The sequence below is a fragment of the Chlorocebus sabaeus genome, chromosome 11, assembly GCF_047675955.1.
Source record: "Chlorocebus sabaeus isolate Y175 chromosome 11, mChlSab1.0.hap1, whole genome shotgun sequence".
In the NCBI taxonomy this organism is placed as follows: Eukaryota; Metazoa; Chordata; class Mammalia; order Primates; family Cercopithecidae; genus Chlorocebus; species Chlorocebus sabaeus.
Window position 1 is genome coordinate 95,764,610 of NC_132914.1, and position 18,872 is coordinate 95,783,481.

Consider the following 18,872-nt stretch of genomic DNA (forward strand, 5'->3'; position numbering starts at 1 on the left):
CAGAGCCTCCACTCCTATTATTTTTTCATGTTTTCTGTTCCATTTAACAACAGTTTCCCATAATCTCTGGAGGTCCAATCTCAATTGCCTTCCTTGTGATCTTTCTTCCAGCCTGTTCTCCCCTAACTTGATATTTCTGTGGTCAGCTTGACTTGCACCACTGTGTACTGACATGCAGCCTCTCGTAAGAGGAAGCCCTCCACACAGCACCTGCCCTGCCTTGTTCAGATACTGACCATTAAAGTATGCTACTTTTTGTTTGCTTAACTCTGAAACAGCGCACTACTATGTGAAAAAAAAAGTAGAAATAGGTCTACGTTTGTCTGAATTTAGAGACACTTTTGCCTCACCATCTGCATTGCGAGTTAAATTTTAAGTGTTACAATAGCTTCAGACCCCAACAAAATAGAAAAGTTAGTTCAATCTAGTCACTGCCCCACCTCAAGCAACACTAGGGTTTGAAGCTATCCTCACCCCTTTGGGAGCCTCCTCCATCGTGCCAGGGTTTGGGGGGAAAGTCAAATATTATCTTCCAGAGGAAACACTAGCTGGGCACCCTGGCTCGAAACCTTCTGGTTTCCCATTCCCAGGTCCCGCTCCAGCACTTCCTCTGAGCTGTTCTTCATTCTCCAGCTGCCCTCCAGACCCGTGGAGGCAGTATGGGAACCTGAGGAGCCATTTGCAGTCACTGTGCTGTCCCCGTAGGTCAATGTGAGGTCGCCTTCAGTCAGAATAAAATCAGAGTTTCCCTCTCTCAGTGGCTTTTGGTTATCGTACACCTCCATGACTGGTCAGACATCGAGCTAGCAAGCTACACCAGGCAGGAGAGTGGCGGTTAGGAGAGCCACTGTCTCTACACCAGGTGGGAGAGTGGCGGTTAGCAGAGAGCCGCTGTGTCTACACCAGGAGGGAGAGTGGCGGTTAGCGGGGAGCCGCTGTGTCTACACCAGGCAGGAGAGTGGAGGTTAGCGGAGAGCCGCTGTGTCTACACCAGGCAGGAGAGTGGCGGCTAGCAGGGAGCCACTGTGTGTGAGGATGGGCTTCAGGTAATTACGATCAAAGCTGTACCACAGCCTGAATATCCACGTACTCTCCTGTTTTGTCCGGTTTCCTCTGGCAGAATCTGGGCTGTCCCCTTGTAAGACTTGAAAGTTGTCGTTGTTGGCTGATGGATCTTGATCAGGGTCAACACCAACTCTGAAGTACTGCCAGTGGTGTTCATTGTGGTCCTCTTTGGAAGGCTCCTCGAGGCCAACTCTGATATTAAGCCATGACAACATGGGTGTCGTGCCTCCTCCAATGATCCAGATGGTGAAGAACATGATGAAAGGCATGGTGGTGAACATCATGTGGCGAGCATAGGATGCCATGTCACGGATGGCCAACGCAAACGCCATTGCTCCCCTGAGGACTGAAAACATCATGTGTTGGAAATTCCAGCCAATCTTATGCCTTCTGCCCAAGTTGAGGAAGAGGGAGAGTGGGTCAATATGGGCAGCTCTGCCCAGGAAGACGGCAACGAAACCTCCAATGATGAAAATGGGGCTGAAAACGCGCTTCTGGAAGGTAAATAGCATCAGGACCATGCAGAAGAAGATGAAGTTTTCTGCCAGGACATGTAACACCTCAAAGAGCTGCTTGGTTTGACGTCTTGATTCCACCGACAGATTGTTGTAGGTGTAATGAGCTTGTGTGATTCCACAGAAAAGGACAGCTACAACGCCTGTAAATCCGCAGGCTTCTGCCAAGAGAAATGTGCTCCAGGACATGAGGAAGAAGAGCGCCCTCTCCAGCAGGGGGAAGCAGTCCAGTTTGGTAAACTTGGTCACTAAAGCAGTCACAACACCAGTCACAGCTCCCATGGTAAAACAGCCACTAAATATGCCTAGAAAAATGCCAACTGACTTTAAAAAGGCAGCAGCATCAAAGGCGTGAGTTGAAGTTCAGTCCTGCTGACTGGTAGGCAACAATAGATGAGGAAAGTACAAGGGCAACAACGTCATTTAGGATGCTCTCTCCAAACAGAAGTACATAAAGATCCATGTCTGCATGCAATTCATTAAATATCGCCAGCACAGTCACTGGGTCAGTGGCAGAGATGATTACTCCTCAAAAGAGACAATGTGCGTAGTAAAATTTATCTGAGAGCTGTCCCATAATCTTCATGAGCTTCACCATACCATACATGAGATTTCCAATAAGGGAGCATGAAACAACAGACCCCAAGAAGATGTGACCCGAGATTTCTAAAAAAGTGTATCTTTAAGCTGTATCCAGCGTGGAAAATAACTGGAGGCAGAAGAATGTTGAAAAATACCTCTGGGTCGAATGTTACCTTCCATAGCATGTCATTCTGCTCTAGGCTGTTAATCTTGCCAGGGCTGATCTCTCCTTTCAGAGTGTATTCGAAGAACTTAACCTCTGACATTCACTACTAAAGTGCTAAAGGCCCGATCTTCCTGAGTGCAGTTGAGTGATTTGCGGCCACTGGTGGAAGGGGTACCATAGTTCAGGATCACCCCAACGATGAGCCCACACATCATGGCCAGCCCGGTCTCATGCAGTAAGTGCACCCCGCAGTGCTTGAAGAGCCATATGGTGAGGATGGTGAGCGTGAGCAGCAGGACGAAGGTGAGCACGCTCACACTGTCTGGCCGGTGCCTCTCCTCCGCCTCCTTCCTAGAGGAGGAAGCCGAGGCCGAGGCCATGACTCGAAGTCCCCGACCCAGCAGCAGCTGCAGCAGCATCTGCCGCCGCGGCAGCGCCTAGGCAACCCGACCCGGGCCTGGGCGCGCCGCGTCACCAGGCTCCCTGGTCCCGGAGCCGCCCGCGCCTCCTCTCCCCGGGGACCGGCAGCACCACCACAGCTCCTCCTCCTACTCGCGCCGAGCCGGAGCTGGGCCCAGAACAGCACCTCCATTTGTATTTAAAATGTAGTTTTGTTTTGTTTTGTTTTTGAGACGGAGTCTCGCTCTGTCGCCCAAGCTGGAGTGCAGTGGCGCGATCCTGGCTCACTGAAAGCTCCGCCTCCTGGGTTCACGCCATTCTCCTGCCTCAGCCTCCCGAGTAGCTGGGACTACAGGCGCCCGCCACCGCGCCCGGCTCATTTTTTGTATTTTTAGTAGAGACGGGGTTTCACCGTGGTCTCGATCTCCTGACCTTGTGATCCGCCCGCCTCGGCCTAAAATGTAGTTTTTAGAAGAATAACCAAGAATTCTTCTATTTTAGAAGAATAACCAAGGCCGGGCGCAGTCTCTTTCGCAGAAAGAGCGAAACTCTGTCTCGAAAAAACAAAAAAAAAGAATAACAGAAAAAATGGGAAAATATATTTAAAACCTTGGAGGGAGAAAGCTATCTTAATAAAACAGAGAGCCAAATTCATTCACGGATGACGGAAGGTACATAAAGTCGAGAAGTAACTGAATTATTACATAAAATATTTGCAACTGGTATAACAAAAATGTATACCTCACTTTATTTTTTATTTTTTTATTTTAGTTATGGAGATGGAGTTTCGCTCTTGTTGCCCAGGCTGGAGTGCAATGGCGCGATCTCGATTCACTGCAACCTCTGCCTCCTGGGTTCAAGTAATTCTCCAGCTTCAGCCTCCCAAGTAGCTGTGATTACAGGCACGCGCCACCAGGCCCAGCTAATTTTTGTATTTTTAGTAGAGATGGGGTTTCACCATGTTGGCCAGGCTGGTCTTGAACTCCTGCCTTCAGGTGATCCACCTGCCTTGGCCTCCCAAAGTGCTGGGATTACAGGCGTGAGCCACCACACCCAGTCTATTTTATTATTTATACATATAATATGTTTAACATTTTATCTGAATTATCTAAATTTAGCTGAATATTTTAGATATATGTTTATATAAAGAACCTACTGATCAGGCCAGGCGCATGGCTCATACCTGTAATCCCAGCACTTTGGGAAGTTGAGGCAGGCAGATCACCTGAGGTTAGGAGTTCGAGACCACCTGGCCAACATGGCGAAACCCTGTCTCTACTAAAAATACAAAAAAATTAGCTGGGTGTAGTGGTGCACACCTGTAGTCCCAGCTACTCGGGAGGCTGAGGCAGGAGAATTGCTTGAATCCAGGAAGCAGAGGCTGCAGTGAGCTAAAATTGCTCCACTGCGCTCCTTGCTGGGCAACAGAGCGGGACTCTGTCTCAAAGAAAAAAAGAGAACATATTGATCAATAAAAAACAACCAAGTAGAAATCTACTATTCAATTAAAAATAACCTGGCCGGGCACAGTAATCCCAGCACTTTGGGAGGCCAAGACAGGAGGATCACAAGGTCAGGAGATCAAGACCATCCTGGCTAACACGGTGAAACCCTGTCTCTACTAAAAATACAAAAAATTAACTGGGTGTGTTGGCGAGCACCTGTAGTCCCAGCTACTCGGGAGGTTGAGGCAGGAGAATGGTGTGAACCCAGGAGGCAGAGCTTGCAGTGAGCCGAGATCACGCCACTGCACTCCAGCCTGGGTGACAAAGCGAGACTCCATCTCAAAAATAAAATAAAATAAAATAAATAAAAAACATAAAATAACCCAGTTAAAAAATGGGTAAAGAATATAAACAATTTGCAGATTTGTTTATATTTGTTTATACTGCAGATTTGACAAGATACAAATGTTCAAAACCACATATAAAATGTTCATATGAATAAAACAAATTAATAAAATGAGATATAAATCAAGTTAATAAAATCAGTGAATGAAATATGAGATATCAATTTTTGATCATGACTTTAAATCAGAAATTGAGACAAGTCTGCAGTTTTACCCTACCTGCAAGCTAACAACTTTTAGCCTACCACAGTTTTTGGGTTTTGTTTTGTTTTTTTCTTTCTTGAGATGGAGTCTCACTCTGTTGCCCAGCAAGGAGCGCAGTGGTGTGATCTCGGCTCACTGCAACCTTTGCCCACCTCCTGGCTGGGATTATAGGCATCTGCCGCCATACCCAGCTAAGTTTTGTATTTTTAGTAGAGACGGGGTTTCACCATGTTGGCCAGGCTGGTCTCAAACTCCTGACCTCTGGTGATCCACCCGCCTCAGCCTCCCAAAGTACTGGGATTATAGGCGTGAGCCACCATGCCCGGCCCACAGTTTTTATATATATTTGCTGACAGAAGATAAAATTCCTAGAAAAACAAGATGCTCTGATCAGCAAATACATGTATAAAATCTGTTTGGTGCTTATGTTCGTAATTTTAAGTTAATTAATTGGCATTCTGGTATATGCAACGGTCTCTTATAAGTTTGGTTAGAGTGAGTCAGTTGCCAAGAGTATAGTATGATCAACTCTGAATATTAATTAACTGATAAAGTGAAATCCTTGCACCTGCAAGACTGAAAACAGAGAGGACTCAAGGTACTGTCAACCTATCTGGACAGCCTTTCCCAAAGACATCTACCTCTCTGACCCCTTGCATGCCTTCATGAAACCAAAACATTTTCAGCTGTTTCTCTCTTGAGATTATTTCTCGCATCATCATAGTTATTTCCATTTTGTCAGTATCTCTGTTGAAAGGTACCATCCAAGGCCGGGCGCAGTGGCTCACGCCGGTAATCCCAGTACTTTGGGAGGCCAAGACAGGCAGATCACGAGGTCAGGAAATCCAGACCATCCTGGCTAACACGGCGAGACCCCGTCTCTACTAAAAAATACAAAAAACTAGCCGGGCAATGTGGCAGACGCCTGTAGTCCCAGCTACTCAGGAGGCTGAGGCAAGAGAATGGCATGAACCTGGGAGGCGGAGCTTGCAGTGAGCTGAGATCGGGCCACTGCACTCCAGCCTGGGTGACAGAGCAAGACTCCGTCTCAAAAAAAAAAAAAGAAAAAAGTATCATCCGGGCTGGGCATGGTGGCTCACACCTGTAATCCCAGTACTTTGGGAGGCCAAGGCAAGTGGATTACCTGAGGTCAGGAGTTTGAGATCAGCCTGGCCAACACAGTGAAACCTCGTCTCTGCTAAGAATACAAAAAATTAGCCAGGCGTGGTGATGGGCGCCTGTAATCCCACTACTAGGGAGGCTGAGGCAGTAGAATCACTTGAACCCAGGATGCAGAGGTTGCAGTGAGCCAAGATTGTGCCATTGCACTCCAGCCTGGTCAACAAGAGTGAAACTCCATCTCAGAAAAACATAAAAAATAAAAGGTATCATATAAATTTGAACACAATACTGCAGATGCAACCAAAACAGCACAGAATGTATGCACTGGATGCCATTTTTGTATAAATGTACCCTAAATCTGAACTGAGGGCTTTTTGCAAGCTGCTATACTTGTAGAATCCTATCAAGCTTGTATATAACTCCAACTTCCAAGTCTTTTTCACAGAGGAAGGTAACACAGTAAAAGCAGATGAGAGCTTATACTGTGGATTCATACTTCCTGAGTTTGAATTCCTGCTCTGCCATGTGCTGACTGTGTAACCATGGGCAAGTACTTAATCCTCTAAATCTTAGTTTTCTCATCTGTAAAATAGGAATGATGAGCATCCCTGCCTCAAAGCATTGTTGTAAAGATTAAGTAAATTGCCTCAATTAAAATACTCTGTACAGGGCTGGGTGTGGTGGCTCATACCTGTAATCCCAGCACTTCGTGAGGCCAAGGTGGGAGGATCACTTGAGCCTAGGAGTTCGAGAACAGCTTGGGCAATATAGCAAGACCTCATCTTTACAAAAAAATCAAAAAAATCAAGCTGGGCATGGTGGCACATGCCTGTAGTCTCATTTACTCGGGAGGCTGAGGTGGGAGGATTGCTTGAGTTCAAGAGGTCGAGGCTGCAGTCACCCATGTTCAGGTCACTGCACTCCAGCCTGGGTGACAGAGCAAGACCCTGTCTCAAAAATAAAATAAAACAAAATACTTGGTACAATGCTGGCCATATCCCATGAACCCTCATTGTATGGATATATTTCATCATACTTAATCCTCCCAGGAATTCTATGGGGTATATACTACTGCATTCACTTTACAGATAAATCTGAGATTTGTAGAGTTTAAGTACTTTGCCTTAGGTCAACTAACTGCTAAATGGCAGAGCCAGCCAAAGTTGTAATAAGACCTGCCTGACACAAAAGACCAAGTTCTTTTTCTTGTACCATTTAGTAACCTTCTTCCCCTTCCTGTGTTTCCACTTTTTTTTTTTTTGACAGTCTTTCGACCTCCTAGACTCAAGCGATCCTCCCACCACAGCCTCTGAGTAGCTAGGACCACAGGAGTATGCCACCATACTTAGCTAATTTTTGTTTTGTTTTCTGGTTTGGGGAGTTTTTTTGGTAAAGATAGGGTTTTGGTCATGTTGCCCAGGCCAGTCTCAAACTCCTGGACTCAAGCAATCCACCTGCCTTGGCCTCCCCAAGTTCTGGGATTACAGGCAGGAGCCACTTCTCCTGGTCTATACATTTTTTAAGCTTTCACATAGCACAATACAGAGGTTAAGAACAAAAGCTCAGCTGGGCTCGGTGGCTCACGCCTGGCTCACGCCTGTAATCCCAGCACTTTGGGAGGCCGAGGCCGGTGGATTATCTGAAGTCAAGAGTTCAAGATCAGCCTGACCAACATGGCAAAACCCCTTCTCTACTAAAAAATACAAAAATTAGCCAGACGTGGTGTACACGCCTGTAATCCCAGCTACTAGGGAGGCCGAGGCCGGAAGAATTGCTTGAACCTGGGAGGCGGAGGTTTCAGTGAGCTGAGATCGCACCACTGCACTCCAGCCTGGGGGAGAGAGCGAGACTCCATCTCAAAAAAAAAAAAAAAAAAAAAAAAAGAACAAAAGCTCCAGACTGAGTGCAGTGGCTCACACCTGTAATCCCAGAACTTTGGGAGGCCCAGACAGGAGCACCACTTGAGCCCAGGGGTTCGAGGGCAGCCTGGGCAGCATGGGGTGACTATCTCTACAAAAAATTTAAATATTTGCCAGGTGTCGTGGCGTGCACCTGTAGTCCCAGCTCCCAGTTACTTGGGAGGCTGAGGTGGGAGGATCTGCTTGAGCCTGAGAGGTCAAGGATATAGTGAGCCATGATCATGCCACTGCACTCCAGTCTGGGTGACAGAGTGAGACCTTGTCAAAAAAAAAAAAAAAGAGAGAGAGAGAGAAAAGTGTGCCCGCTCTAGGGATAGATTGTCTTGTTCAATGATCTTGAATGAATTATTTAATCTCTATTTACAAAATCTGGGACAAGCCACTTAACTTCATCAAGTCAGTTTCCCCATCTGTAAAATAAGAATTTTAATAGTAATATCGGTCAGGTGCAGTGGCTCACGCCTGTAATTCCAGCACTTTGGGAGGCCGAGGTTAGGAGTTCAAGACCAGCCTGTCCAGCATAGTGACACCCCATCTCTACTAAAAATACAAAAATTAGCTGGGCGTGGTGGCAGGTGCCTGTAATCCTAGCTACTCAGGAGGCTGAGACAGGAGAATTGCTGGAACCCAGGAGGTGGAGGTTGCAGTGAGCCAAGATTATGCCACTGCCCTCCAGCCTGGGCGACAGAGTCAGACTCCATCTCGAAAAAAAAAAAAGCATTTTAATAGCAATATCTACACTCAGGAGTTTCAGCGCTGATTAAATGAGATAACATTTAACAAAGTGCCTACCCATTTGCTAGCGAACGATAGATTTTACCTCTATTATTCCCTCTCCATTTTACCTTGCTGGTTTCAGACAAGTGCTTAGAGTGGTCAAAGTAATTCTGAATCCCAGAAAATCCATGCAACTCCTGATTATCGAAATATTATCCTTTAAGTGCTCACATATCATCTGCTTAGTAAACCATCCTAGAGTGTTTCTAGAAATTAACATTGAATTCACGAAGGTTTTCCTACATCTAAGAAGTCAGATTGCATTTAGAGTTCTTTCCCTCACTTTTATGAACTGTGACATGATCATATCGAAAAGAGGGAGAAATGAAGGACACTGTAACTCATTAAATGCATGATAAGACCCAGAAATAATAGAAAGTTGACTTCAGCTGTGATTCATCAGAGGTTCTTTGCATCAGTTCCTACCACTTTACCACAATTCACTTCCCATATTGCTCAGCCCTATATATTTATCACTGGCAACCCACATTTGAGGCCAATGATTACAAAATGTTCTTTTGTACATCAACCCAGCTGCCAGGAGCCCACCCCCACCCCCACACTCAGCAGAGTTGGTTCAGATAACTAAGCTTTTGATATTTCAAGGCTGAAGGAAAAGGAACTCAATCCCCACATAAGTCCTGTGAGATATTTATTACTGTTCCCATTTTTACTGCTGAGGAAGATGGGACTTCTCATGGCCATTATTCATATTTTACCCAAAGTCACAGAGTTATTAGGAATGCAGATAAATGTTGACCTAGATCTCCCACCATGCCACTACAGGTTGAAGGAGCCACAGGCTGCAAACAGCAGTGTTTTCCCAAACTGCTTATCCATCCATGAACCACTCACAGCATTTTTGCAATGTCTCCCTACCTCCTATGAAATTAAGTTTTTTAATCAATGCACTTTTTGCTGCCTAAATAAATTTAGGGACTATTAGTCTAAACATTAACAGCTGAGAAATCACAAGTTTTATAATACCATCATGTTTATTTTGTGTAATATATTTTTAAATGGCCAGGCACAATAGCTCACGCCTGTAATCCCAGCAATCTGGGATACCGAGGCAGAAGGATCACTTGAGCCCAGGAGTTCAAGACCAGCTTGGGCAACATAGAGAGACCCCTGTCTCTACAAAAAAAAAAAAATTGTTTAAATTATCTGGGCATGGTGGTGCATGTCCGTAGTCCCAGTTACTTGGGAGACTGAGGTGGGAGGATTTCTTGAGCCTGGAAGGTTGAAGCTACAGTGAGCCATGATCTTGCCACTGCATTCCAGCCTGGGCGACAGAGTGAGACCATGTCTCAAAAATAAATGAATGAATGAATGAATAAATAAATAAATAAATGCATTAGATTCCTAGGACTACCATAACAAATCATTACAAACCAAGTGGCTTAAAACAACAGAAATGTATTCTCTCACAGTTCAGGGGGCCAGAAGTCCAAAATCAAGGTGTTGATTTTCTGGAGGTTCTCAGGGAAAAATTGTCTGATGCCTTTTTCCCGGCTTCTTGGTGTTCTCGGCTTGCAGACATCATTCCAATCTCTATCTCCATAGTCACATGACCTTTTTCTCCCTGTGTGTCTTTGTGTCCAAATATCCCTCTTCTTCCTTTTATAAAGATACCAGAGAGCAAGATCCTTGTTTAATTACATCTGCAAAGGCCCTGTTTCCAAATGAGGTCATGTTCTGAGGTTCTGGTGAGACATAAATTTTGAAAGGGAGATTATTCAGTCCAGGATAAGTAAACGATGATTAAATCATTTGAAAGCATATCCATGCACCACCTAAAATCATCTTGCATCTTGCCAGTGGTTTGCAAACCACACTACAGAGATGTCAGTGAACATGACATTTCAAGGTGCTTGAGTCCCTCTCCAGTTTTACAGTTAAGATGGTTGCAGCTCCTTTACTGCATTTGAACCAATATATTTTTGATAAATCAAGAAGCTGATCCCCTAGATAGGCTCAATTCTCTAGTTTTGAAAACTCAGGACATGTTGTGTTGTTTTGTTTTGTTTTGTTTTTTGAGATGGAGTTTCACTCTGTCACCCAGGCTGGAGTGCAGTGGCACAGTCTTGACTCACTGCAACCACTACCTCCCAGGTTCAAGCAATTCTCCTACCTCAGCCTCCCAAAGTGTTGGGATTACAGGTGTGAGCCACTGTGCCCAGCAGGAAATGTTATTAATAATAAATTACTTCAAGTGCTATTTTAAGAAGATAGATGAACACTAGTTGATTGCATGACTCATTGTTTTCTGAATTCAGCACATGTGCATGTACAGGTCTCTGTGGGGTTGTATTTGGGGATTTACTAAGTTTTCTCTCCATAGAGACAACCAAGGATGGTAAGGTGAATCTGCAATTTAAAGAAGCCATTAGGTAACACCGGACATTGTAAAACTCCATCTTGTGCAGCAAGGCAGGATGCCTAGGAACACTGTAAACAGGAACTCAGAGTACATTTATAGGAACCCAAAGCCCGAATGTTCAGTCCATAGAAAAAGGATGAAGAGGAGGATTTTATTTTCAGCAGTCTCTAAGAGACCTAGACCTCTGTGTGAATCACAGGTTGAGTAAACTTGGGCTTTTCCATTTGAGATAATATTCAGAAAACCTTATTCTTCTAAATGCACAGACTTCAGCTCTTTCTAAACAGCATGCACTGCATAATGGAAATTAAATAACTCAGAAGACATTTTATTGATCATTCTTATTTTTATTTCAGATGCTTTTTTCTTCCCAAATATTAAACATTATCATTTATCAAGAACATAAGAAGGGAAACTGTCTGAAAAGGAAAACTATCAGATGGTGGAGATCAATTATTGTATAGACTCCATGCAAAATAATATAAAAGATGCACAAGAGCAGATGCTGTGCTTGGAAACGACATCTCAATAAGCACATTTCCATAAACACATATGGTGTAGACTCTTTCACATACACACCACCTCAGTGTTTACTCTGAATTAAATAATTCAAGATGGTATAACCAGCTCACAGAAATATGATAAAACACTTTAAATAAACTGAGTTGCTGCCATGACAAATAACCTGCACAAAAGAAATAACAACAAAGTCACACTGATGAGAGGAGATGGGGTAAGTCCTAAAACTGGAAGGTCTCGTATTTGTTGGCAAAAACCGAAAGTATAAGATGTTACTAACCTGTACCTTGTTTCCCCCACACAAACATATCTTAAAGAAGCAGCCCAAACTTTCACGTGTGAATGATTATTGGCCTTCAAATAATACTCATTACTTTATGACTCAGTATCATCCAGCACCATGACCAATATAGAGAGCTTTGTAAAATTTCTCTTGCAGAACTTCCTTAGACTGACTACCCACCTTCATGAGACAATGTGTTCCTTTCCTTTTTAATCATTCCTAGGTTTTCATGATGTGTACTGAACAAATGGAAAAGAAGGCTTTGGAGGGTCAAGAATGACCAACTCCAGATGAAACTGTATTGCTTTACCAGAAGCTTATTTTTCTTTATCTTTGTTTTGTTTTGTTTCGTTTTGTTGAGATAAGAGTTTCACTCTTGTTGCCCAGACTGGAGTGCAATGGTGCAATGTTGACTCACTGCAACCTCCGCTTCCCGGGTTCAAGCGATCCTCCTGACTCAGCCTTCCATGTAGCTGGGATTACAGGCATGCGCCACCACGCCTGGCTAATTTTGTGTTTTTAGTAGAGACGGGATTTTTCCATGTTGGTCAGGCTGGTCTCGAATTCCTGGCCTTAGGTGATCCACCCACCTTGGCCTCCCAAAGTGCTGGGATTACAGGTGTGAGCCACCGCACCCAGCCTTTTTTTTTTTTTTTTTAAACGGGGTCTCATTCTGTCACTCAGCCTGGAGAGAGGTGGCATGATCATGACTCACTGCAGCCTCAACCTTCTGGGTGCAAGTGATCCTCCCATCTCAGTCTCCTGAGAAGCTGGGACTATGAATATCCACCACCATGCCCAGCTAATTTTTTTATTTTGTTTGTAGAGACAGGGGTCTCACTATGTGGCCCAGGCTGGTCTAAAATTCCTCGACTCCAGTAATCCTCCCACCTCAGCCTTCTAAAGTGCTGGCCTTATAGGTGTGAGACAACACACCTGGCCAGAAGCTTATATTTTTAACAGGAGACAAGCAGCAGTCTGATATGCTTCTAGAGGGAAGGAAAGCGAGATGGCAGACGGGAGAAAGGCCCACTAGAGGAAAAGCTGGAGAATGAGAAAGAAGCTATGCTGGCTGGGTGCAGTGGCTCACACTTGTAATCCCAGCACTCTGGGAGGCCGAGGCAGGTGGATTGCTTGAGACCAGGAGTTTAAGACTAACCTGGCCAAAATGGTGAAACCCCATCTCTACCAAAAATACAAAAATTAGCAAGACGTGGTGGTGCACACCTGTAGCCCCAGCTACTTGGAAGGCTGAGGCATGAGAATTGTTTGAACCCGGGAGGCAGAGCTTGCAGTGAGCCGAGATCATGTCACTGCACTCCAGTTGGATGACAGAGACTCTATCTCTAAAAAGAAAAAAGAAAAAAAGAAGGAAGCTGTGCTATGGTTATTTATTCTATCCCTCTTTCAGAAATTCAAAGTGAGGCCGTGTGCGATGGCTCACACCTGTAATCCCAGCACTTTGGGAGGCTGAGGCAGGCAGATCACTTGAGGTCAGGAGTTCGAGACCAGCCTGGCCAACATGGTGAAACCCCATGAAATCCCATCTCTACTAAATACAAAAATTAGCCAGGTGTGGCAGCATGCACCTGTAATTCCAGCTACTCGGGTGGCTGAGGCAGAAGGATCCCCTGAACCTGGGAGGAGGAGGTTGCAGTGAGCTGAAATCATGCCACTGCACTCCAGCCTGGGCGACAGAGCGAGACTCCTTCTCAAAAAAAAAAAAAAAAAAAAAAAAGATGTCGTGGCTTTCACCTTGCACTCTCTTGGCTTGTTCACCCTGAGAGAAGGTAGCCACCATGTCATGAGAACACTCAAGCTGCCTGTGGAGAAACCCACATAGGGAGGAACTGAGTGAGCTCACTCTTGTGTGCCATCTTAGAACTGGATCCACCAGCCCCCGTCAAGCCTTCAGATGACTGTAGCCCCAGCCAACACCTTGACTGCAATATCATGAAAGACCCTGAGGCAGACCCACCCAGCTCAGTCAGTCCTAAATTTCAAACCACAGAGACTATGTGAAATCATAAATATTTATTGTTGTTTTAAGCCACGAAGTTTGGGGTAATTAATTATGCAGCAATAGATAACTAGTACAGGACTATTAACCTAAAGTACTTGATGTTAATCGTTTTGGTTTATCATTAAATCATCATACAGCTTTTGTGTGGCATATGGTTTTACATTATTCTACTTCTCCAGGAACACTCCATTGATGCAGGGATGGATTCATATCTTTTTTTTTTTTTTTTTTTTTTTTTTTGAGACAAAGTCTTACTCTTGTCCCCTAGGCTAGAGTGCAATGGCGTGATCTCAGCTCACTGCAACCTCTGCCTCCCGGGTTCAAACAATTCTCCTGCCTCAGCACCCCGAGTAGCTGGGATTACAGGCGCCTGCCACCACACCCGGCTAATTTTTGGTTTTTTTGTAGAGAAAGGGTTTTACCATGTTGGCCAGGCTGGTCTAGAACTCCTGACCTCAGGTAATCCACCCACCTCAGCCTCCCAAAGTGCTGGGATTACAGGCATGAGCCACTGCGCCCGGCCGGATGGACTCATATGTAAAGCCAATCAATCTTTGTCATTCCCTAGGATTTTTGTAACTGAAGCTGAACAAAGATTTATTTACTCTCTGTTGGTGAGGCCAGGAGATGGTGAGACTCAGGAATTGCCAGTGACCACATTTCTTGCTATGTAAAGAAAGTTTTTCTAAGAGAAAGAAGTTAACAACACAGAGAGAGAAGCAGAATTGAGAGACTGAGAAAAGAAGACCTAGCAGCACTCAAATCGCCTGTTCCAATGACCTTGATACCACCTGCCACTCATCCTTCTCAGTGTGAGCCTTCTAATAAGTCCCCTTTTTTTGCCTAAGTTGGTTTAAGTTGGGCTTCTAGAGGGTCGGGGGTGGGAGGAGGGAGAGCATCAGGAAGAATAGCTAATGGATGCTGGGGCTTAGTACCTAGGTGATGTGATGATCTGTGCAGCAAACTGCCATGGCAGACGTTTACCTATGTAACAAGCGTGCACATCCTGCACATGTACCCCTGAACTTAAAATAAAAGTTGGAAGAAAAAAAAATTTGCAACAACCCCTAAAACATAAGTTGGGTTTCTAAACCTTGCCTCCAAATGGGTCTTGACTGATGTATTCTCACACAACTCTATGCTTCCCCTAGCACAGCACTGATGACTGAGCTGTAATTGCTGGGTGCTTGTCTACCTGTCTACCTCTCTGTCCAGAGGACAGTGGCTTTCAGGTTCATGCATTCTGCCCATCTCTAGGGCACTCAACTTAGAGGGAAGGAAGTGGGGATACACTCAATACACACAGGTAGGATTGCAACAACCAAGTGCAACCTTAACCCCGAACCACAGATGATTTACTCCAACTGGGTCACGGTCTCCCCGTAGCAATTTGGGACTGAGTCATACAAAGATTGGACACTGAAACTCCTTCACACAAATAATATCACTCTTCAGAGGATGTTATTAACCTCTGGCTAGTAAGGGGCCCCAAGCTGTCTTCTGCAAATTCTCTAAGAACCTCTAATATTCTCCCAACAAGCTTGCAAGGTCATTTCTGCTTCCTAAAGCCAAAAGAAACTGAAGTAATACACACCCCCACCTATTGTAGTTTCTGTGTGAGCAGGAACAAAGTGTTCCTCATTGTAGCTCCAAGGCCAGCACAGTCCCTAATCAGAACTCACTAAACATCTGATGAATGCCTGAAGCTCACTGCACTGAGTGGGAGATGCTCTTCCCACTTAAGATTTTTTTTTTAACTCTCTTGCCTTCAAGGTCCTGCACACATCTGCCTGGTCCTGGTCTCCCTGTGTTGTCAAGCTACAGGGGCCAGTATGTCCTCTGTAGGGTACATCACACCCCTGCTCAAGAATGCATGTTAGAGACTAGAAGTACCACGCCTCTCATCATCTAAGAAACTTTACCCTTGACTACCTGCCCAGGGTCATCAGGCCTATCCTACTGGTTTCCCTATACACCTTGTGTGTGCTGAACTAGAGTCGTAATGATGAGTCCATTTCCATGGCCAGTGTTGGGTTTTTTGTTTGTTTGTTTTTTGTTTTTGAGATGGAGTCTCACTCTGTCGCCCAGGCTGCAGTGCAGTGGCGTGATCTCGGCTCACTGCAACCTTCACCTCCCAGGTTCTAGCGATTCTCCTGCCTCAGCCTCCTGGGTAGATGGAACTACAGGCATGCGCCACCACGCCCAGCTAATTTTTATATTTTTAGTAGAGACGGGGTTTCACCCTGTTGGCCAGGATGGTCTCTATCTCTTGACCTCGTGATCCGCCCGCCTTGGCCTCCCAAAGTGCTGGAATTACAGGTGTGAGCCACCGCGCTGGCCAAGTGTTGGTTTTAAACTGGCCATGTTTCTGGGATGCTCTGACCCTCAGATCGTATTGTTCCTCTGGTCCTTGCTGTCAGCATTCTAGGAGGGGCTTTTTGTCCCGGGCTTACTGCTTTGGGCAGGGAAGAATGGGTTCCAGGGAAATTTCCACCTTTCTACAGAACGATACTTCTATTTAGTAAGAAGAGCCGGGTGCGGTGGCTCATGCCTATAATCCCAGCACTTTGCAGGGCCGAGGCGGGCGGATCATGAGGTCAGGAGATAGAGACCATCCTGGCTAACACAGTGAAACCCAGTCCCTACTAAAAATACAAAAAAATTAGCCGGGCATGGTGGCGGGTGCCTGTAGTCCCAGGTACTCGGGAGGCTGAGGCAAGAGAATGGTGTGAACCCGGGAGGCAGAGCTTGCACTGAGCCGCACCACTTAACTCCAGCCTGGGTGACAGAGCGAGACTCCGTCTCTAACTAAAAAAAAATAAATAAATAAGAACAGACCTCTTATGTGAATAGAATGAGAAGAGTTAGTAGGGAATGGGACAGGGCATGGGGATTATAAATCAAGTTCAAGAGGTTCCAATTGCAGGAGAAGCTAAGAAATCATGATTAGCAGAGGATAAAGAAGCAAGTATAGTGGACAATTGTAGGCTTGTCCATGCAAAATTCATTCCCCATTTTCTCCCGCTTCTAAAAGTATTCCAGAGTTTCCTTGAAGAAAACGCCTCTTTGTGCTTAGCCATGGGTGGAATTTATACCATTTTAGCTGCTCCAGGCCCTTAATGACCTGAGCCAATTGTGTGGCATCTCACAGACCATAGCAATTGCTGAGCACATAACCTAAACTCATATAATCAGAGTGAAGCCCAGCATTTCCTTTGATAGCTGGAGAAGAAAGTATAATTTTCTCTTACATGGAAGAAGTATGTAGACCCAAGAGCTGTTGACAGCCATCTTGCCCCCATGAGGGTAGGTAGCCTTTGGATAAAGCTGGTACCATTGAAGACAGAATTGAAAATATAAACTAAGCTCTGGATGACATCACTGAACTCCTAGATCAAACTCCTAGACTGCAGTGGCATATGACAACAAACTCTCTAATAAATTATGTAAGTTTGAGTTCAAAAGCATATATATAAGCTTGAGTTCAGTTTTCTGGTACTTAATGTCTAAAGGATGAACCAATACACAAAGGCTAACTAGGAAGCACCACATGCTAGAGTCTACACAGAATTGTAATAGGAATGATTTTCTACTCTAGAAAGGACTTTTTGGCAGGGCACAGAGGCTCACATCTATAATTCCAGCACTTTGGGAGTCCGAGGCAGGCGGATGACTTGAGCCTAGGAGCTTAAGACAAGCCTGGGCAACATGGTGAAACTCCATCTCTACAAAAAAATACAAAAATTAGCCTGGCATGGTGGCGCACACCTGTAGGGAGGCTGAGACAGGAGGATCACTTGAGCCCAGAAGTGGAGGTTGCAGTGAGCCAAGATTGTGCCACTGTACTCCATCCTGAGCAACAGAGTGAGATCTTGTCTCAAAAAATAAAAATAAAATATAATAAAAAATAGAAAGGACTTTTCCACAGTCTTTCAGATCTGCTCCCTCAGTGAACATACACCTATTGGTTTTAAAAGTGTGGATTTAGAACCACAAAGTTAACAGAAATTTGTAGAATTGTGATATATGTAATAATTCCAAAGGTTAACAGCATAAAATATCTTATAATTTGGGCTGCATTTTAAATTGCCATATCTGGCCGGGCGCAGTGGCTTATGCCTGTAATCACAGCACTTTGGGAGGTCAAGGTAGACAGATCACCTGAGGTCAGGAGTTCGAGACCAGCCTGGCCAACATGATGAAACACCGTCTCTACTAAAAATACAAAATTAGCTAGGCACGGTGGAGCACGCCTGTAATCCCAGCTACTCAGGAGGTTGAAGCAGGAGAATCACATGAATCTGAGAGGTGGAGGCTGCAGTGAGCCGAGATCACACCACTGTACTCCAGCCTGGGCAACAAAGGGAGACTTTGTCTCAAAAAAGATAAATTAATAAAAATTTAAAATATAATAAAATAAAATTCCATATCTGATGTACTTGATTAAACATGTAGCTTATTCACAAGCAAATAAAAACATACTAGCTAAATTTGCTTCCAAGTTTAAGTGTTGGGAACTGACAGAGGCTACTACCTACTATTGAACTACACAGAATATAGGAATTTCTTGGGGTTTTCCCGTTTATAAGATACAGGCAAAACTTGAAGCAGGGAGGAAGATGACCAACATCACAGGAAAACATAAAAATATCATTATGATTATTATGTTTTCCTGAAATCCCAGAGAGGAGGTAGAGGGTAGGATGCAAGCACCCTTCCAGTCAGCTCTCTCCCAGAGCCCTGCATTTGATCCCATTTGGGGCATGTTCCACTTCCCTCCCATCACACCCTTTGCTAAGGCTGACCCATGAAAGGCTGTACCTAGGGAGGGTGCTCTTGAGGAGAGTGATTCTGTATCAGGCTGGGAGTCAGAGACCAGGCAAGGCTGTGTGACCCAGGCAGGGCCGAGGTCCATCCCCTTCCCCAGTGCTCTCCAACCCATCTCTCCATTCTCTGCTGAGACTCTGATCTATCAAGTATCTAAGATTTATCTCCAACCTCTTCTTTTCTCCTAACTCTTTCACTTCATCTATAAACATGCTCATGCTTCCCCTCATCCTTTGAGA

The 18,872-nt window shown here is 44.9% G+C and overlaps 1 long non-coding RNA gene and 1 pseudogene across 7 annotated transcripts in view; both read right to left on the reverse strand.

The window, feature by feature from the left end:
* Positions 1 to 18,872, reverse strand: part of LOC119618261 (uncharacterized) — a 174,743-nt gene that overhangs the window by 124,601 nt on the left and 31,270 nt on the right. For 6 of the 7 annotated variants that reach the window (XR_012094575.1, XR_012094576.1, XR_012094577.1 and 3 more), the window contains one exon: positions 10,030 to 10,218. This is a non-coding gene — a long non-coding RNA (uncharacterized lncRNA). Of the gene's footprint in view, positions 1 to 10,029; positions 10,305 to 18,872 lie in introns of all 7 variants that reach the window. The other variant, XR_012094578.1, reaches the window with a different exon arrangement.
* On the reverse strand, positions 216 to 5,514 carry LOC103239521 (sodium/hydrogen exchanger 7 pseudogene; annotated as a pseudogene).